Source organism: Arachis stenosperma, chromosome 1 (genome assembly GCF_014773155.1).
Source record: "Arachis stenosperma cultivar V10309 chromosome 1, arast.V10309.gnm1.PFL2, whole genome shotgun sequence".
NCBI classification, from domain to species: domain Eukaryota; kingdom Viridiplantae; phylum Streptophyta; class Magnoliopsida; order Fabales; family Fabaceae; genus Arachis; species Arachis stenosperma.
This window is the reverse complement of record NC_080377.1, coordinates 50,158,545-50,177,735: the sequence shown is the minus strand read 5'-3', so window position 1 is coordinate 50,177,735 and position 19,191 is coordinate 50,158,545. Positions and strand designations below refer to the sequence as shown.

The 19,191-nt window shown below is 38.9% G+C and overlaps 1 non-coding gene across 1 annotated transcript; it reads right to left on the bottom strand.

Moving 5' to 3' along the window:
* Positions 1–4,987: 4,987 nt before the first annotated feature.
* On the bottom strand, positions 4,988–5,095 carry LOC130954117 (small nucleolar RNA R71). The gene has a single exon (XR_009076190.1). It is a non-coding gene; the product is annotated as a small nucleolar RNA R71 (small nucleolar RNA).
* Positions 5,096–19,191: the final 14,096 nt, after the last annotated feature.

Below are 19,191 nucleotides of genomic sequence, written 5' to 3'. Positions count from 1 at the left end.
TCTGCACTGGGCATTTTGAACGCCCAGCTTTTTCTCTATGATTTCTCTACTGTATGTTCTGAATCTTCAATTCTCTCTATTATTGACTTGAAAAGACATAATTTTTGATAATTTTTGAGAAAAGAAAAAAACATGCAAGACACCAAACTTAGAAATTTTCATACTAGAGACACTAACAATTTGAGAATGCATATGAAAAACAATAAAAGAAACAAAATAGAGAATTTAAAGATCAGACAAAGAAAATCATCAAGAACAACTTGAAGATCATGAAGACCACAATGCATGAGTTTTCGAAAAATTTTGTAGGTAAAATTAAAAACATGCAATTGACACCAAACTTAAAATTTGACTCTAGACTCAAACAAGAAACACAAAAATATTTTTGATTTTATGATTTTATAATTTTTTTGTATTTTTTTGAAAATTATTTTGAAAAAGAAAATAAGAAACTCAAAATTTTTAATACGAATTCCAGGAATCATGCAATGTTAGTCTAAAGCTTCAGTCTAAAAAGATTAGACATGGTCAGCCAAGCTTCAGCAAGACATTACATACAACAGCCAAATTGATGGGAATCAACTAGCCCCTGTGATGATAAAAGCATCATCTGAAACTCTAGAATTCGTTCTTAAAAATTCTGAAGAACAAAATAAAAAAAAGAAAAATACCTAATCTAAGTAATAAGATAAACCGTCAGTTGTCCAAACTCGAACAATTCCCGGCAACGGCACCAAAAACTTGGTACACGAAATCGTGATACACAACTTCATGCAGCTGACTAGCAAGTGCACTGGGTCGTCCAAGTAATACCTTACGTGAGTAAGGGTCGATCCCACAGAGATTGTCGGCTTGAAGCAAGCTATGGTCATCTTGTAAATCTCAGTCAGGCGGATTCAAATAGTTATGAGGTTTGATAATTAAAAGAACGAAATAGAACATAAAATAGGATAGAAATACTTATGCAATTCATTGGTGGGAATTTCAGAAAAGCGTATGAAGATGCTTTGTTCCCTCTGAGCCTCTGCTTTCCTATTGCCTTCATCCAATCATTCATACTCCTTTCCATGGCAAGCTGTATGTAGGTGGATCACCGTTGTCAATGGCTACCATCCATCCTCTCAGTGAAAATGGTCCTCTACGGTTTCCCACATGGCTAATCAGCTGTCGGTTCTCGATCATGTCGGAATAAGATCCATTGATCCTTTTGCACACTGTCACTGTACCCCACAGTCGCAAGTTTAAAGCTCGTCACAGTCATTGATGAGCGGATAATTTATACGCTTTTTGGCATTGTTTTTAGTATGATTTTAGTAGTTTTAGTTGAGTTCTTAGTATATTTTTATTAGTTTTTAGTCAAAATTCACTTTTCTGGACTTTACTATGAGTTTGTGTGTTTTTCTGTGATTTCAGGTATTTTTTGGCTGAAATTGAGGGATCTGAGCAAAAATCTGATCCAGAGACTCAAAAGGACTGCAGATGCTGTTGGATTCTGACCTCCCTGCACTCGATGTGGATTTTCTGGAGCTACAGAAGCCCAATTGGCGCGCTCTCAACGGCGTTGGAAAGTAGACATCCTGGGCTTTCCAGCAATATATGATAGTCCATACTTTGCCCAAGATTTGATGGCCCAAACCGGCGTTCAAATTCACCTCAAGAAATTCCAGCGTTAAACGCCGGAACTGGCACCTAAATGGGAGTTAAACGCCCAAACTGGCATAAAAGCTGGCGTTTAACTCCAAGAAGAGTCTCTACACGAAAATGCTTCATTGCTCAGCCCAAGCACACCAAGTGGGCCCGGAAGTGGATTTTTATGTCATTTACTCATCTCTGTACACCCTAGGCTACTAGTTCTCTATATATAGGACCTTTTACTATTGTATTTTTCATCTTTGGACATCTAGTTCTTAGATCATTTGGGGGCTGGCCTCATGGCCATGCCTAGACCTTGTTCTTATGTATTTTCAACGGTGGAGTTTCTATACACCATAGATTAAGGTGTGGAGCTCTGCTGTACCTCGAGTATTAATGCAATTACTATTGTTCTTCTATTCAATTCCGCTTGTTCTTTGTCCAAGATATCACTTGTTCTTCAACTTGATGAATGTGATGATCCGTGACACTCATCACCATTCTCACCTATGAACAAGGTGACTGACAACCATTCTTGTTCTACAAGCATACGAGGCTTAGTGAATATCTCTTGGATTCTTTAACCGGAATCTTCGTGGTATAGGCGAGAACTGATGGCGGCATTTAAGAGAATCCGGAAGGTCTAACCTTGTCTGTGGTATTCTGAGTAGGATTCAATGATTGAATGACTGTGACGTGCTTCAAACTCCTAGCAGGCGGGGCGTTAGTGACAGACGCAAAAGGATCGATGGATTTTATTCCGGCCTGACCGAGAACCGACAGCTGATTAGCCTATGCTGTGACAGAGCATCAGGGACGTATTTTCACTGAGAGGATGGGAGGTAGCCACTGACAACGGTGAAACCCTACATGAGCTTGCCATGGAAAGGAGTAAGAAGGATTGGATGAAGACAGTAGGAAAGCAGAGAGACGGAAGGGAAGGCATCTTCATACGCTTGTCTGAAGCTCTCACTAATGATATACATAAGTATCTCTATCTTTATCTTTTATGTTATTTTCGTTCATCACCATATTCATTTGAGTCTGCCTGACTGAGATTTACAAGGTGACCATAGCTTGCTTCATACCACCAATCTCCGTGGGATCGACCCTTACTCGCGTAAGGTATTACTTGGACGACCCAGTGCACTTGCTGGTTAGTTGTGCGAAGTTGTGTTTATGCCATGGTATTGAGCACCAAGTCTTTGGAGCCATTACTAGGGATTGTTTATGTTTTGAAAAGTAGTGATCACAATTTCGTGCACCAAGTTTTTGGCGCCGTTGCCGGGGATTGTTCTTGTGTATGGACAACTGACGGTTCATCTTGTTGCTTAGATTAGGTATTTTTTCTTCAGGGTTCTTAAGAATGAATTCTAGTGTTTCAAGGTGATGTTCTTATCATCACCAAAGCTGATTGATTTTCATCAATTTAGCTCTTGAATGCAATGTCCTGCTGAAGCTTGGCCGGCCATGTCTAATTCCTTTAGACTAAAGCTTTAGACTAACATTGCATGATTCCTGGAATTCTCATTAAGAATTTTGATACCTTTATTTTCCTTTTCACTTAATTTTCGAAAAAGCACAAAAAAATTACAAAATCATAAAATCCAAAAATATTTCTTGTTTGAGTCTAGAGTCTCATCTTAAGTTTAGTGTCAATTGCATGTTTCTGTTCTTATTGCATTCATGCATGTGTCCTCATTGATCTTCAAGATTTCCTTGTTTTGATCTTTGAATTCTATTGACTTGAGTGTTTTGTTATATGCATTTTCATTTTGTTAGTGTCAATGGTATACAAACTGCTAAGTTTGGTGTCTTGCATGCATTGTTATTTGATTTTAGTTGCATTTTGATTATTCCTCATTATTAAAAAAACCCAAAAATATTTTTAATTTGTGTCTTTTTAAGTCAATAATACAAAGAATTGAAGATTCAGAACATACTGCAGAGGAATTACACAGAAAAGCTGAGCATTCAAAAATGCCCAGTGAAGAAGACAGACTGGCGTTTAAACGCCAGCCAGGGTGCCTGGTTGGGCGTTTAACGCCCAAAAGGGTAGTAGTTTGGGCGTTAAACGCCAGAATGTGCACCATTCTGGGCGTTTAACGCCAGGATGGCACAAGGGGGAGGATTTTGTTTTCAAATCATTTTTTTTTCAAGTTTTCAAAATCAAATCTTTTTCAAATCATATCTTTTCAATCAAATGTTTTCAAAATCAATTTCTTTCCTTTTTCAAAGATACTTACTAACAATTAATGATTTGATTGAACATCTCAAGTTTGTTGCCTTTTCTGTTGAGAAAGGTTTAATGTTTGAATCATATCTTTTCTTGTTAGGCAAGTCATTAATTTTTAAAATCAAATCTTTTTAAAATTGTTTTCAAATCATATCTTTTTAAAATTGTTTTCAAATCATATCTTCTCAATCACATCTTTTTAAAACCAATCATATCTTTTTAACCACATCTTTTTCAAAATAGTTTTCAATCAAATCTTTTTGATTTCTAATTTCAAAATCTTTTTCAAAAATCACTTGATTTCTTTTCCACTCTTATTTTCGAAAATCAATTAAGTGTTTTTCAAAATGTTTTCAAAATCTTTCAACTCAATTTTCGAAAATTACTTCCCTTCTTCTCACATCCTTCTATTTTTGGACTAACACTATTCCTTAATGCAAAATTCGAACTCCATCTTCTTTGATAAGTTCGAATTTTCTACCTCTGTCTTCCATTTTTATTTTCCTCTGACACTTCAAGGAATCTCTATACTGTGACATAGAGGATTCCACATTCTCTTGTTCTTTTCTCTTTCATATGAGCAGGAACAAAGACAAAGGCATTCTTGTTGAAGCTGACCCTGAACCTGAAAGGACCTTGAAGCGAAAGCTAAGAGAAGCTAAGGCACAACTCTCTGTAGAGGACCTAACCGAATTCTTCAAAGGAGAAGAAGACATGGCAGCCGAAAACAACAACAATGCCAACAATGCAAGGAAGGTGCTGGGTGACTTTACTGCACCTACTCCCGACTTCTATGGGAGGAGAATCTCTATCCCTGCCATTGGAGCAAACAACTTTGAGCTTAAGCCTCAATTAGTTTCTCTAATGCAACAGAATTGCAAGTTCCATGGACTTCCATTGGAAGATCCTCATCAGTTCTTAGCTGAATTCTTGCAAATCTGTGACACAGTCAAGACTAATGGGGTTGACCCTGAGGTCTACAGACTGATGCTATTCCCTTTTGCTGTAAGAGACAGAGCTAGAATATGGTTGGACTTTCAACCTAAAGAAAGCCTGGACTCTTGGGAAAAGCTAGTCAATGCCTTCTTGGTAAAGTTCTTTCCACCTCAAAAATTGAGTAAGCTTAGAGTGGAAGTCCAAACCTTCAGACAGAAGGATGGTGAATCCCTCTATGAAGCTTGGGAAAGATACAAACAATTGATCAGAAAATGTCCTTCTGACATGCTTTCTGAATGGAGCATCATAGGCATTTTCTATGATGGTCTCTCTGAACTATCCAAGATGTCTTTGGATAGCTCTGCTGGAGGATCTCTTCATTTGAAGAAGACGCCTACAGAAGCTCAAGAGCTAATTGAAATGGTTGCAAATAACCAATTCATGTACACTTCTGAAAGGAATCCTGTGAACAATGGGACCAATCAGAAGAAAGGAGTTCTTGAGATTGATACTCTGAATGCCATATTGGCTCAGAATAAAATATTGACTCAACAAGTCAATTTGATTTCTCAAAGTCTGTCTGGAATGCAAAATGCACCAAGCAGTACTAAGGATGCTTCATCTGAAGAAGAAGCTTATGATCCTGAGAACCTTTCAATGGAAGAGGTGAATTACCTAGGAGAACCCTATGGAAACACCTATAATTCTTCATGGAGAAATCACCCAAATTTCTCATGGAAGAATCAAGAGAGACCTCAACAAGGTTTCAACAATAATGGTGGAAGAAACAGGTTTAGCAATGGCAAGCCTTTTCCATCATCTTCTCGGCAACAGACAGAGAATTCTAAGCAGAACCCCTCTGATTTAGCAACCATGGTCTCTGATCTAATCAAAACCACTCAAAGTTTCATGACTGAAACAAGGTCCTCCATCAGGAATTTGGAGGCACAAGTGGGACAGCTGAGCAAGAAAATTACTGAACTCCCTCCAAGTACTCTTCCAAGCAATACAGAAGAAAATCCAAAAGGAGAGTGCAAAGCCATAACCATGGCCGAATTTGGAGAGGAAAGAGAGGAGGTGGACGCCACTGAGGAAGGCCTCAATGGGCGTGCATCAACCTCCTCTGAGTTCCCCAATGAGGAACCATGGGAATCTGAGGCTCAAAATGAGACCATAGAGATTCCATTGGACTTACTTCTGCCTTTCATGAGATCTGATGAGTATTCCTCCTCTGAAGAGGATGAGTATGTCACTGAAGAGCAAGTTGCTAAATACCTTGGAGCAATCATGAAGCTAAATGACAAGTTGTTTGGAAATGAGACTTGGGAGAATGAACCTCCTTTGCTCACCAAAGAACTGGATAACTTGTCTAGGCAGAAATTACCTCAAAAGAGACAAGATCCTGGGAAGTTTTCCATACCTTGTACCATAGGCACCATGACCTCCAAGAAGGCTCTGTGTGACTTAGGGTCAAGTGTAAACCTCATGCCTCTCTCTGTAATGGAGAAGCTAGGGATCTTTGAGGTACAAGCTGCAAGAATTTCACTAGAGATGGCAGACAACTCAAGAAAACAAGCTCATGGACTTGTAGAGAATGTTTTGGTAAAAGTTGAAGACCATTACATCCCTACTGATTTCATAGTCCTAGAGACTGGGAAGTGCATGGATGAGTCCATCATCCTTGGCAGACCCTTCCTAGCCACAACAAAGGCTGTGATTGATGTTGATGGAGGTGAACTGATCATTCAAGTGAATGAAGAATCCTTTGTGTTTAAGGCTCAAGGATACCCCTCTGTCATCATGGAGAAGAAGCATGAAGAGCTTCTCTCAAATCAGAGACAACAGAGCCCCCACAGTCAAACTCTAAGTTTGGTGTTGGGAGGCCACAACCAAACTCTAAGTTTGGTGTTGAACCCCCACATTCAAACTCTAAGTTTGGTGTTGGGAGGTTCCAACATTGCTCTGAGTATCTGTGAGGCTCCATGAGAGCCCTCTGTCAAGCTACTGACATTAAAGAAGCGCTTGTTGGGAGGCAACCCAATGATTATATTTTATATATTTTCTTTTGTTATTTTATGTTTTTTGTAGGTTGATGATCATAAGAAGTCACAAAATCAATTGAAAAAGCAAAAACAGAATGAAAAACAGGAAGAAAAACAGCACACCCTGGAGGAAGAACCCACTGGCGTTTAAACGCCAGTGAGGCTAGCAGTTGGGCGTTTAACGCCCAGTCTGGCACCATTCTGGGCGTTTAACGCCAGAAAGGAGCACCAGACTGGCGTTAAACGCCAGGAAAGGGCAAGAACCTGGTGTTAAACGCCAGAAATGGGCACCAGCCCGGCGTTTAACGCCAGAATTGGCTCAAAACGTGATTTTGATTGCCATTTGGTGCAGGGATGACTTTTCCTTGACACCTCAGGATCTGTGGACCCCACAGGATCCCCACCAACCCCACCACTCTCTCTCTTCTTCTTCACCCATTCACCAATCACCTCAACATCTCTTTCTCTTCACCACTCACATCCATCCTTCATAAGCATCACTCCCCCACTCCTTGGCCGAATACATAAGCCACTACCTTCTTCCTCATTTCTTCTTCTTCTACTCTCTTCTTTCTTCTTTTGCTCGAGGACGAGCAAACCTTTTAAGTTTGGTGTGGTAAAAGCATTGCTTTTTGTTTTTCCATAACCATATATGGCGTCCAAGGCCGGAGAAACCTCTAGAAAGAGGAAAGGGAAGGCAAAAGCTTCCACCTCCGAGTCATGGGAGATGGAGAGATTCATCTCAAGGGTGCATCAAGACCACTTCTATGAAGTTGTGGCCATGAAGAAGGGTCAACTCTGATCAAAAGGTTGGACCAAGTCCTCATAGATATCTGTGAAGAGGACGCCCAATGGAAGAGAAATTCAAGAGGGAAGCCGGTTCAACTGAGAAGGCATGACCTCAAGCCCATCACTAAGAAAAGAATGGAGCAAACAAGAGATCCTCCTCCTCAAAGAATCATGAGAGAGGAGCAACAAAGACAAGGAAGAGACATTGAGGAGTTCAAGCACTCCATAGGATCTTCAAGAGGAAGAACAAGCCGCCATCACTAAGGTGGACCCGTTCTTTAATCTCCTTGTTCTTTATTTTTCTGTTTTTCGAAAATTATGCTTTATGTTTATCCATGTTTGTGTCTTATGATCATTAGTATCTTAGTGTCTATGCCTTAAAGTTATGAATGTCCTATGAAATCCATCACCTTTCTTAAAAGAAAACTGTTTTTATTACAAAAGAACAAGAAGTACAGGATTTCGAATTCATCCTTAAAACTAGCTTAATTAGTTTGATGTGGTGACAATACTTTTTGTTTTCTGAATGTATGCTTGAACAGTGCATATGTCTTTTGAATTTGTTATTCATGAATGTTAAAATTGTTGGCTCTTGAAAGAATGATGAAAAAGGAGACATGTTACTGAGGATCTGAAAAATCATAAAAATGATTCTTGAAGCAAGAAAAAGCAATGAATACAAAAAAAAAAGAGAAAAAAAAAAGAAAAAAGAAGGAGAAAAACGAAAAAAAAAGGAGAAAGAGAAAAAGAAAGAAAAAGAAAGGAATAAAGTTGTGATCCAAGGCAAAAAGAGTGTGCTTAAGAACCCTGGACACCTCTAATTGGGGACTCTAGCAAAGCTGAGTCACAATCTGAAAAGGTTCACCCAATTATGTGTCTGTGGCATGTATGTATCCGGTGGTAATATTGGAAGACAAAGTGCTTTGGGCCACGGCCAAGACTCATAAAGTAGCTGTGTTCAAGAATCATCATACTTAACTAAGAGAATCAATAACACTATCTGGATTCTGAGTTCCTAAAGAAGCCAATCATTCTGAACCTCAGAGGATAAAGTGAGATGCCAAAACTGTTTGGAGGCAAAAAGCTACTAGTCCCGCTCATCTAATTTGGAGCTAAGTTTCATTGATAATTTGGAGTCTATAGTATATTCTCTTCTTTTTATCTTATTTGATTTTCAGTTGCTTGGGGACAAGCAACAATTTAAGTTTGGTGTTGTGATGAGCGGATAATTTATACGCTTTTTGGCATTGTTTTTAGTATGATTTTAGTAGTTTTAGTTGAGTTCTTAGTATATTTTTATTAGTTTTTAGTCAAAATTCACTTTTCTGGACTTTACTATGAGTTTGTGTGTTTTTCTGTGATTTCAGGTATTTTCTGGCTGAAATTGAGGGATCTGAGCAAAAATCTGATCCAGAGACTCAAAAGGACTGCAGATGCTGTTGGATTCTGACCTCCCTGCACTCGAAGTGGATTTTCTGGAGCTACAGAAGCCCAATTGGCGCGCTCTCAACGGCGTTGGAAAGTAGACATCCTGGGCTTTCCAGCAATATATGATAGTCCATACTTTGCCCAAGATTTGATGGCCCAAACCGGCGTTCAAATTCACCTCAAGAAATTCCAGCGTTAAACGCCGGAACTGGCACCTAAATGGGAGTTAAACGCCCAAACTGGCATAAAAGCTGGCGTTTAACTCCAAGAAGAGTCTCTACACGAAAATGCTTCATTGCTCAGCCCAAGCACACACCAAGTGGGCCCGGAAGTGGATTTTTATGTCATTTACTCATCTCTGTACACCCTAGGCTACTAGTTCTCTATATATAGGACATTTTACTATTGTATTTTTCATCTTTGGACATCTAGTTCTTAGATCATTTGGGGGCTGGCCTCATGGCCATGCCTAGACCTTGTTCTTATGTATTTTCAACGGTGGAGTTTCTACACACCATAGATTAAGGTGTGGAGCTCTGCTGTACCTCGAGTATTAATGCAATTACTATTGTTCTTCTATTCAATTCCGCTTGTTCTTTGTCCAAGATATCACTTGTTCTTCAACTTGATGAATGTGATGATCCGTGACACTCATCACCATTCTCACCTATGAACAGGTGACTGACAACATTCTTGTTCTACAAGCATACGAGGCTTAGTGAATATCTCTTGGATTCTTTAACCGGAATCTTCGTGGTATAGGCGAGAACTGATGGCGGCATTCAAGAGAATCCGGAAGGTCTAACCTTGTCTGTGGTATTCTGAGTAGGATTCAATGATTGAATGACTGTGACGTGCTTCAAACTCCTAGCAGGCGGGGCGTTAGTGACAGATGCAAAAGGATCGATGGATTTTATTCCGGCCTGACCGAGAACCGACAGCTGATTAGCCTATGCTGTGACAGAGCATCAGGGACGTATTTTCACTGAGAGGATGGGAGGTAGCCACTGACAACGGTGAAACCCTACATGAGCTTGCCATGGAAAGGAGTAAGAAGGATGGATGAAGACAGTAGGAAAGCAGAGAGACGGAAGGGAAGGCATCTTCATACGCTTGTCTGAAGCTCTCACTAATGATATACATAAGTATCTCTATCTTTATCTTTTATGTTATTTTCGTTCATCACCATATTCATTTGAGTCTGCCTGACTGAGATTTACAAGGTGACCATAGCTTGCTTCATACCACCAATCTCCGTGGGATCGACCCTTACTCGCGTAAGGTATTACTTGGACGACCCAGTGCACTTGCTGGTTAGTTGTGCGAAGTTGTGTTTATGCCATGGTATTGAGCACCAAGTCTTTGGAGCCATTACTAGGGATTGTTTATGTTTTGAAAAGTAGTGATCACAATTTCGTGCACCAGTCATCCCATCCCAGATCCTACTCGGAATACCACAGTCAAGGTTTAGACTTTCCGGTCTCAAGAATGCTACCCATTTGATTCTAGCTTATACCACGAAGACTCTGATTGCATGGAATGGAAGCTCTGTTGTCAGGAGAGGTAACCATGCATTGTGAACAAGGAGGCCAAGAGATACACACTCAAGCTCTCGCAGATAGAACGGAAGTGGTTGTCAGGGACGCGCTCATAAGGGAGGATGATGATGAGTGTCACGGATCATCACATCCATCAGATTGAAGTACGAGTGAATATCTTAGAACAAGAATAAGCTTGAATTGAATAGAAGAACAGTAGTACTTTGCATTAATTCATGAGGAATAGCAGGGCTCCACACCTTAATCTATGGTGTGTAAAAACTTCACCGTTAAAAATACATAAGAACAAGGTCTAGGCATGGCCATTCCTCCCAAATATCATGAAACAAACAAAAAAGGGTTCAAAGACCTGATCCCAAGATCAAAGATGATCAAAAGATGAAAATACAATAGTAAAAGGTCCTATTTATAGAGAACTAGTAACCTAGGGTTTACAGAAATAAGTAAATGATGCAGAAATCTACTTCCGGAGCCCACTTGGTGTGTGCTTGGGCTGAGCATTGAAGCTTACTCGTGCGTAGGATTTTCATGGAGTTAAACGCCAGCTCTGGTGCCAGTTTAGGCGTTTAACTCCAATTCTGGTGCCAGTTTGGGCGTTCTACGCCAGAATTTTTATGCTGACTTGGAACGCCAGTTTGGGACATCAAATCTCGGGCAAAGTATGAACTATTATACATTGTTGGAAATCGCAAGATGTCTACTTTCCAACGCAGTTGAAAGCGCGCCAATTCGGCTTCTGTAGCTCTAGAAAATTTATTTCGGGTGCAGGGAGGTCAGAATCCAATATCATCTGGAGTCATTTTTCAGCCCCTGAATCAAATTTTTGCTCAGGTCCCTCAATTTCAGCCAGAAAATACCTGAAATCATAGAAAAATACACAAACTCATAGTAAAGTCCAGAAATGTAATTTTTGCATAAAAACTAATAATTATATAACTAAAAACTAACTAAATCATACTAAAAACTACCTAAAAATAATGCCAAAAAGCGTATAAATTATCCGCTCATCAGAATCCTGCAATGGAAGAGGTGAATTACATGGGAGAATCCTATGGAAACACCTATAATCCTTCATGGAGGAATCATCCAAATTTCTCATGGAAGGATCAACAGAAGCCTCAACAAGGCTTCAACAACAATAATGGTGGGAGAAATAGGTTTGGCAATAGCAAGCCTTATCCATCATCTTCTCAGTAATAGACAGAGAATTATGAGCAGAGCCTCTCTGGCTTAGAAAACATATTCTCTGATCTATCTAAGACCACTCTCAGTTTCATGAATGAAACAAGGTCCTCCATCAGAAATTTGGAGGCTCAAGTGGGTCAGCTGAGTAAATGAGTCACTGAAACTCCTCCTAGTACTCTCCCAAGCAATACAGAAGAAAATCCCAAAAGAGAGTGCAAGGCCGTAACAATAACCACAATGGCCGAACCTGGAGAGAGTGAAAAGGCAGTGATTCCTAGTGAGGAAGACCTCAAGGGACGTCCACTGACCAATAAAGAGTTCCCTATTGAGGAACCAAAGGAATCTGAGGCTCACACAGAGACCCTAGAGATTCCACTGAACCTACTATTGTCATTTATGAGCTCTGATGAGTATTCTTCCTCCGAAGAGGACAAAGACACTGTTGAAGAGCAAGTTGCTCAGTATCTAGGAGCAATCATGAAGCTGAATGCCGAGTTATTTGGTAAAGAGACTTGGGAGGATGAACCTCCATTACTCATCAATGAACTGAATACATGGATTCAGCAGACATTACCTCAAAAGAAACCGGGTCCTGAAAAGTTCTTAATACCTTGCACCATAGGCACCATGAACTTTGAAAAGGTTCTGTGTGATCTAGGGTCAGGTATCAACCTCATGCCACTCTCTGTAATGGAGAAACTAGGGATCTTTGAAGTATAAGCTGCAAGAATCTCACTAGAGATGGCAGACAAATCAATGAAACAGGCTTATGGACTTGTAGAGGATGTCTTAGTGAAGGTTAAAGGCCTTTACGTCCCTGCTGAATTTATAATTCTAGACACTGGGAAGGATTAGGATGAATCCATCATCCTTGGAAGACCCTTCCTAGCCACAGTAAGGGCTGTGATTGATGTGGACAGAGGAGAGTTAGTCCATCAATTGAATGAGGACTACCTTGTGTTTAAGACTCAAGGATCTTCTTCTGTAAACATGGAGAAGAAGCATGAAAAGCTTCTCTCAATATAGAGTCAGACAGAGCCCCCACACTCAACTTCTAAGTTTGGTGTTGGGAGGCCACAATCATGCTCTAAGCATCTGTGAAGCTTTGTAAGAGCTTCCTGTCAAGCTATTGACATTAAAGAAGTGCTTATTGGGAGGCAACCCAATTTTATTTATCTATATTAATTAGTTTTTCATTTTATTTTCCATTGTTATTATATGTTTTCTTTAGGTTGATGAGCATGTGAAGTCACAAAAACAACTACAGAATTAAAGCGGAATAAAAAAAGCATAAAAAATAGTACACCTTGGAGGACGAGCTTACTGGTGTTTAAACGCCAGTAAGGATAGCAAAATGGGCGTTTAACGCCCAGTCTGGCAGTATTCTGGGCATTAAATGCCAGAAATGGCAGCCAGACTAGCGTTTAACGCTAGAAAAGGGTGTCTGGTATATGGCTAGCATGAAACGCCAGTAAGGATAGCAGAATGGGCATTTAACGCCCAGTCTGGCAGCATTCTGGGCGTTAAACGCCAGAAATGGCAGCCAGACTGGCGTTTAACGCCATGAAAGGCAGCAGAGTTGGTGTTAAACGCCAGAAAATGGCACCTAGAGGGCGTTTAAATGCCAGAAAGGTGCAGGGACCAGAATTCCTTGACACCTCAGGATCTGTGGACCCCACAAGATCCCCACCTACCCCAACTCTTTTTCTCTCATTTCACACCTTTCCATAACACTCTTCCTCAAAATAACCTACACCAATCACCTCCATTTCTCCTTCAAAACCATCATACAACCCACATACCCCTACCTATTCAAATTGAAACCATCTCCCTCCCAACCCAACCCCTGTTACACGAATTACCTCTCCACTCCACTCCTATATAAGCCCCTCATCACTCCTTCATTTTCACACATTACAACCACCTAAACCCCCTTGGCCGAACCATTCACATACCTCCATCTCTTCCATCTCTTCTTCCTCTAATTCTTTCTTTCTTCTTTTGCTCGAGGATGAGCAAACCTTTTAAGTTTGGTGTGGAAAAAAAAGCTCTGCTTTTTATTTTTCCATAACCATTAATGGCACCTAAGGCCGGAGAAACCTCTAAGAAGAAGAAAGGGAAGGAAGTTGCTTCCAACTCCGAATCATGAGAGATGGAGAGATTCATCTCAAAAGCCCATCACTAGAAAGAGGATGGAGCAAACAAGAGAGCCCACTCATGGACCATAACAAGAGCATGAAGAAGTCCCTCTTCAGGAAATCCCTAAGATACCTCAAGGGATGCATTTTCCTCCACACAACTACTATGAGCAACTCAACATCTCTTTAGGAGATTTGAGTTCCAATATGGAGCAACTAAGGATGGAGCACCAAGAGCACTCCATTATCCTCCATGAAATTAGAAAGGACCAAAGAGCCATGAGGGAAAAACAACAAAGGCAAGGAAGAGACATTGAGGAGCTTAAGCACTCCATAGGATCTTTAAGAGGAAGAACTAGCCGCCATCACTAAGGTGGACCCGTTCTTTAATTTCCTTGTTATTTGTTTTTCTGTTTTTCATTTCTTGTGCTTTATGTTTTGTCTATGTTTGTGTCTTTATTACATGATCATTAGTGTCTAGTGTCTATGTCTTGAAGCTATGAATGTCCCATGAATCCTTCACCTTTCTTAAATGAAAAATATTTCTAATTGCAAAAAGAACAAGAAGTACATGAATTTTGAATTCTATCTTGAAATTAGTTTAATTATTTTGATGTGGTGGCAATACTTTTATTTTCTGAATAAATGCGTGAACAGGGCATATTTTTGACAGTGAAGTTTATGAATGTTAAATTTGTTGGCTCTTAAAAGAATGATGAAAAGAGAAAAATGTTATTGATAATCTGAAAAATCATAAAATTGATTCTTGAAGCAAGAAAAAGCAGTGAAAAACACATAGCTTGCGAAAAAAAAGGGGGCAAAAAAAAAAAAAAGCCAGTAACCCTTTAAACTAAAAGGCAAGGATAAAGATGATCTAAGGCTTTGAGCATCAGTGGATAGGAGGGCCCAAAGGAATAAAATACTGGCCTAAGCGGCTAAATCAAGTTGTCCCTAACCATGTGCTTGTGTCATGAAGGTCCAAGTGAAAAGTTTGAGACTGAGTGGTTAAAGTCATTATGCAAAACAAAAAGAGTGTGCTTAAGAACTCTGGACACCTCTAATTGGGGACTCTAGCAAAGCTGAGTCACAATCTGAAAAGGTTCACCCAGTTATGTGTTTGTGGCATTTATGTATCCAATGGTAATACTGGAAAACAAGATGCTTAGGGTCACAGCCAAGACTCATAAGTAGCTGTGTTCAAGATTCAACATACTGAACTAGGAGAATCAATAACACTATCTTAATTCTGAGTTCCTATAGATGCCAATCATTCTGAATTTCAAAGGATAAAGTGAGATGCCAAAACTGTTCAGAAGCAAAAAGCTACTAGTCCCGCTCATCTAAGTGGAACTAAGCTTCATTGATATTTTGGAATTTATTGTATATTCTCTTATTTTTATCCTATTTTGTTTTCAGTTGCTTGGGGACAAGCAACAATTTAAGTTTGGTGTTGTGATGAGCGGATAATTTATACGCTTTTTGGCATTGTTTTTAGGTAGTTTCTAGTATATTTTAGTTACTTTTTAGTATATTTTTGTTAGTTTTTATGCAAAATTCACATTTCTGGACTTTACTATGAGTTTGTGTGTTTTTCTGTGATTTCAGGTATTTTCTGGCTGAAATTGATGGACCTGAGCAAAAATCTGATTCAGAGGCTGAGAGAGGACTGCATATGCTGTTGGATTCTGACTTCCCTGCACTCGAAGTGGATTTTTTTGAGCTACAGAAGCCCAATTGGCGCGCTCTGAATTGCGTTGGAAAGTGGACATCTTGGGCTTTCCAGCAATGTATAATAGTCCATACTTTGCCCGATATTTGATGGCCCAAACTGGCGTCCAAACGCCAACCAGAGACCCTTTTCTGGCGTAAAACACCAGAACTGGCACCAAAGTTGGAGTTAAACGCTCAAACTGGCACTCAAGCTCAGCCCAAGCACACACCAAGTGGGCCCCGAAAGTGGATTTCTGCACTATCTACTCATTTTCTGTAAACCTAGCTTACTAGTTTAGTATAAATAGCACTTTTTACTATTGTATTAGGGTCTTTGATGATTAGATTTTTGACGGTTTAGAATTTCACTAACGAAATCTCGTTGTAAAGTATAGTCTCTAAACCAACAATAATCTTTTCATACAAAAATTTGTTTGTCACAAGTACAAATCCCTAAAATCTATAAACCAAAGTATTTAAACCTCGGGTCGTCTCTCAAAGGACTTGCAGGGTAGTGTTCTTGTTATTGGTTCTGAACTTGTTTATTTTAGGGTTTTAGATGAGAAATATGAAAAGTAAATGGTAATGAAATTTTATTAACAAAATGGTCTTGGCAAAGGTTGGTTGTCAAGGACCTATATCATTATCACTAACCACAATTATGGTAGTTGCAAGGATCAATCTCACTAAGTCATCCTCTAACTAATAGCAAAGGAAAGTCAAGTGAGTTATATCAATCCAAGTCAACAAATCCTAGCTTTCCACTAATTGAATTAATGAAGGCTAGAGTCAATGGCTATCAACTATCAATCACTTGGATATTAGTAACTCAAGAGTTCCTAAGTTATCTTCCCAAGCCAAGAACATAAAATTCTACTCTAACATCCTCTCAAGCATTTCATTAAACACTTGGAAGGTACAAAAGTAAAGTATAGTAAATCACAACAAGAAATATTTCTAGCAATAATTGAATACAAAGAATTAACAACAACAATCAAGAAAATCACAATTATCATGAATAACCTCAAATTGCATTATTGAAAGAAAACAAAAGAACAAAGATATATCCACAACAAAGTAAAGAATTAGAAGGATTAAAGTACAAAACTAGAGAGAGGAAGAGGTAAGGAGTAAGAATTGATAAAGGAAAAGTAAATCAAAGCATGAATTAAACCTAGATTTAAGAGGAGAGATTAACCTAAACCTAATCCTAATTCTAGAGAGAAGTGAGAGCTTCTCTCTCTAGAAACTACTTCTAAACTAAAGATATCTTTCCCTTCAATCCTTGGTCCTTTAAAGCACTTTGGCGCCAAAATTGGTTGTAACTAGGCCCCACAGCTTCCCAGAAATCGCTGGGCACATTTTCTGTTTAAAACTCACGTGCAGCCTTCGGCGCGGACGCGCATGGTACACGTACACGTCCCTGGTCAAATTTGCAAGATGCGCGTGAGTGCCTTGTGCACGTGCGCGTCCTTGGCCGAGATAAAGTCTTTGGCTTTTTATGCTTCTCTCCACTTGCATGCTTCATTCCTTGCTCATTTGATCTATGCTTAGCCTATTTTAACCTGAGATTACTAGCAAACACATCAAGGCATCTTATGGAATCAAGGATGAATTGAAATTACCAAATTGGAGGCTTAAAAAACATGTTTTTACATTCAAGCACAAATACGGGAGAGATCACAAAACTATGCTAATTCATTGGTTAAATGTGAGAAAAGGTTATCAAAATGCTCTAAATTCAACACAAGATAAACCCTAAAAACGGGGTTTATCAACCTCCCCACACTTAAACCTTAGCATGTCCTCATGCTAAAATAAGAAGGAACTAAGGGGTATGACATTTATTAAATGCAACTAAGCTACATGCAATCTATCTAAATGCAACTACCTAAAGTGAATGAAAATGCTTGGTCAAAACAAATCAATTTCCAAGGGATCATATACAAGCACAAGAGCTAGAGCAATAGGAACCAAGTCCAAACCAGAATTGCATTGGATTATCAAAAGAATTATAAACTTGCATGAATATAAGTGATAATGGTGAAAACATGTAATTGAGCTATGGAACCCTCACCGGATGTATATCCGGTCTTTTCACTCAAGTGTTTAAGGGTTAATTCACTCAATTCTCTACTAATCATGTTTCTCCAAAATTTGATCTTCTTCTAACAATCAACACTTAATCCATGCATGCATACATTCATCATGAGGTCTTTCATAGGTTGTAATGGGGCTAGGGTCAAGGTAGGATCATATGTGGATAACTGGACTAGAATTTGGACCTTTGATGAGCTTAAACTTTCCCACCTAACCTATATAATGACCTATATAATTGAATTCTAACCTAACTACCCATCTTTCACTTTTCCACATACTCATGCATTTTCTTTTCATTTCACAACACTTATGCGTTGATCTTTTATTGAGCTTTGCTTTGGGGCATTTTGTCCCCTTTTTATTGCTTTTCTTCTTTTTTCTTTTTCTTTTTTTCTTTTTCTTTTGTTTTTCTCATCATTTTTTTTCTTTCAAGAATATTAATGCATAAAGTCTTACACTTAATCAATACATGAGTATGTACCCAATTCCTAAATATAAAAATACAAAACATCCCCTTTATCCCAACCAATGTTCCCAATCCTCACTAATCTTGAAAATGAGCACTCTCGCTAGCCTAAGCTAATCGAAGATCCAAATAGGACATTTATTGTTTTTCGCTTTGGGGCTTGTAATGTTCTAAATTGAGAAACAAGTGGGTTAAACGTAGGCTCAAAATTGGCTAACAAAGGTTGATAAAAGGTAAGGCTATTTGGTTAAGTGAGCTAATGAAATCATGGCCTCAATCATATAAATGCATGAATACAAGGAGTAATTGGACATATAGAATTAGGCAAACAAAGGATCACAATCATAGAAAGAGAACAATTGCACACAAGAAGGGAAATAAATGGTTATAAAGTGTAACCACATCAATAGGCTCAAGACTCACTTGCTTGTGTTCTTAGCTCAAAACATGCTTCACAAAATATAGATAATTCAATCAAGTTCCATAAAATTTTTCCAATCAATTGGGGTAGTGCCCTATAGTTAAATTCCTTGGAAAATCTCAATATTTGACTAAGCATTGTTGTGATTGACAAATTCTAAAAATTTCCTAGTTTACCCTTTTCTTTTTTTTTCAATCAAAAACAATTTTCTTATGCAAAAAGGGTAACTAAGTTTTAACAACTGCAAAACAATTTCTAATCATGAACACAAGCTAAAAAGAATAACTATATAAAGAAAAATCCAACTAAAAAAAGTATGAAATCTAGTATCCAAAATATCTAATAGTCCAAAATGTGCAACAACTAAGGTAAAAGTATCAAAAATAAACCAAAATGAAAAATATATACAATAGTGCGCAAAATAAGATAACTAGGTAGCATAACTAGGAAATAGCCAAAATGTTCATCAGTCCTCTAATGGTGCCACTGGCAACCTCCCCACACTTAATATCAAGCATCGTCCCCGATGCTAAACCTGAGGATTAGGGA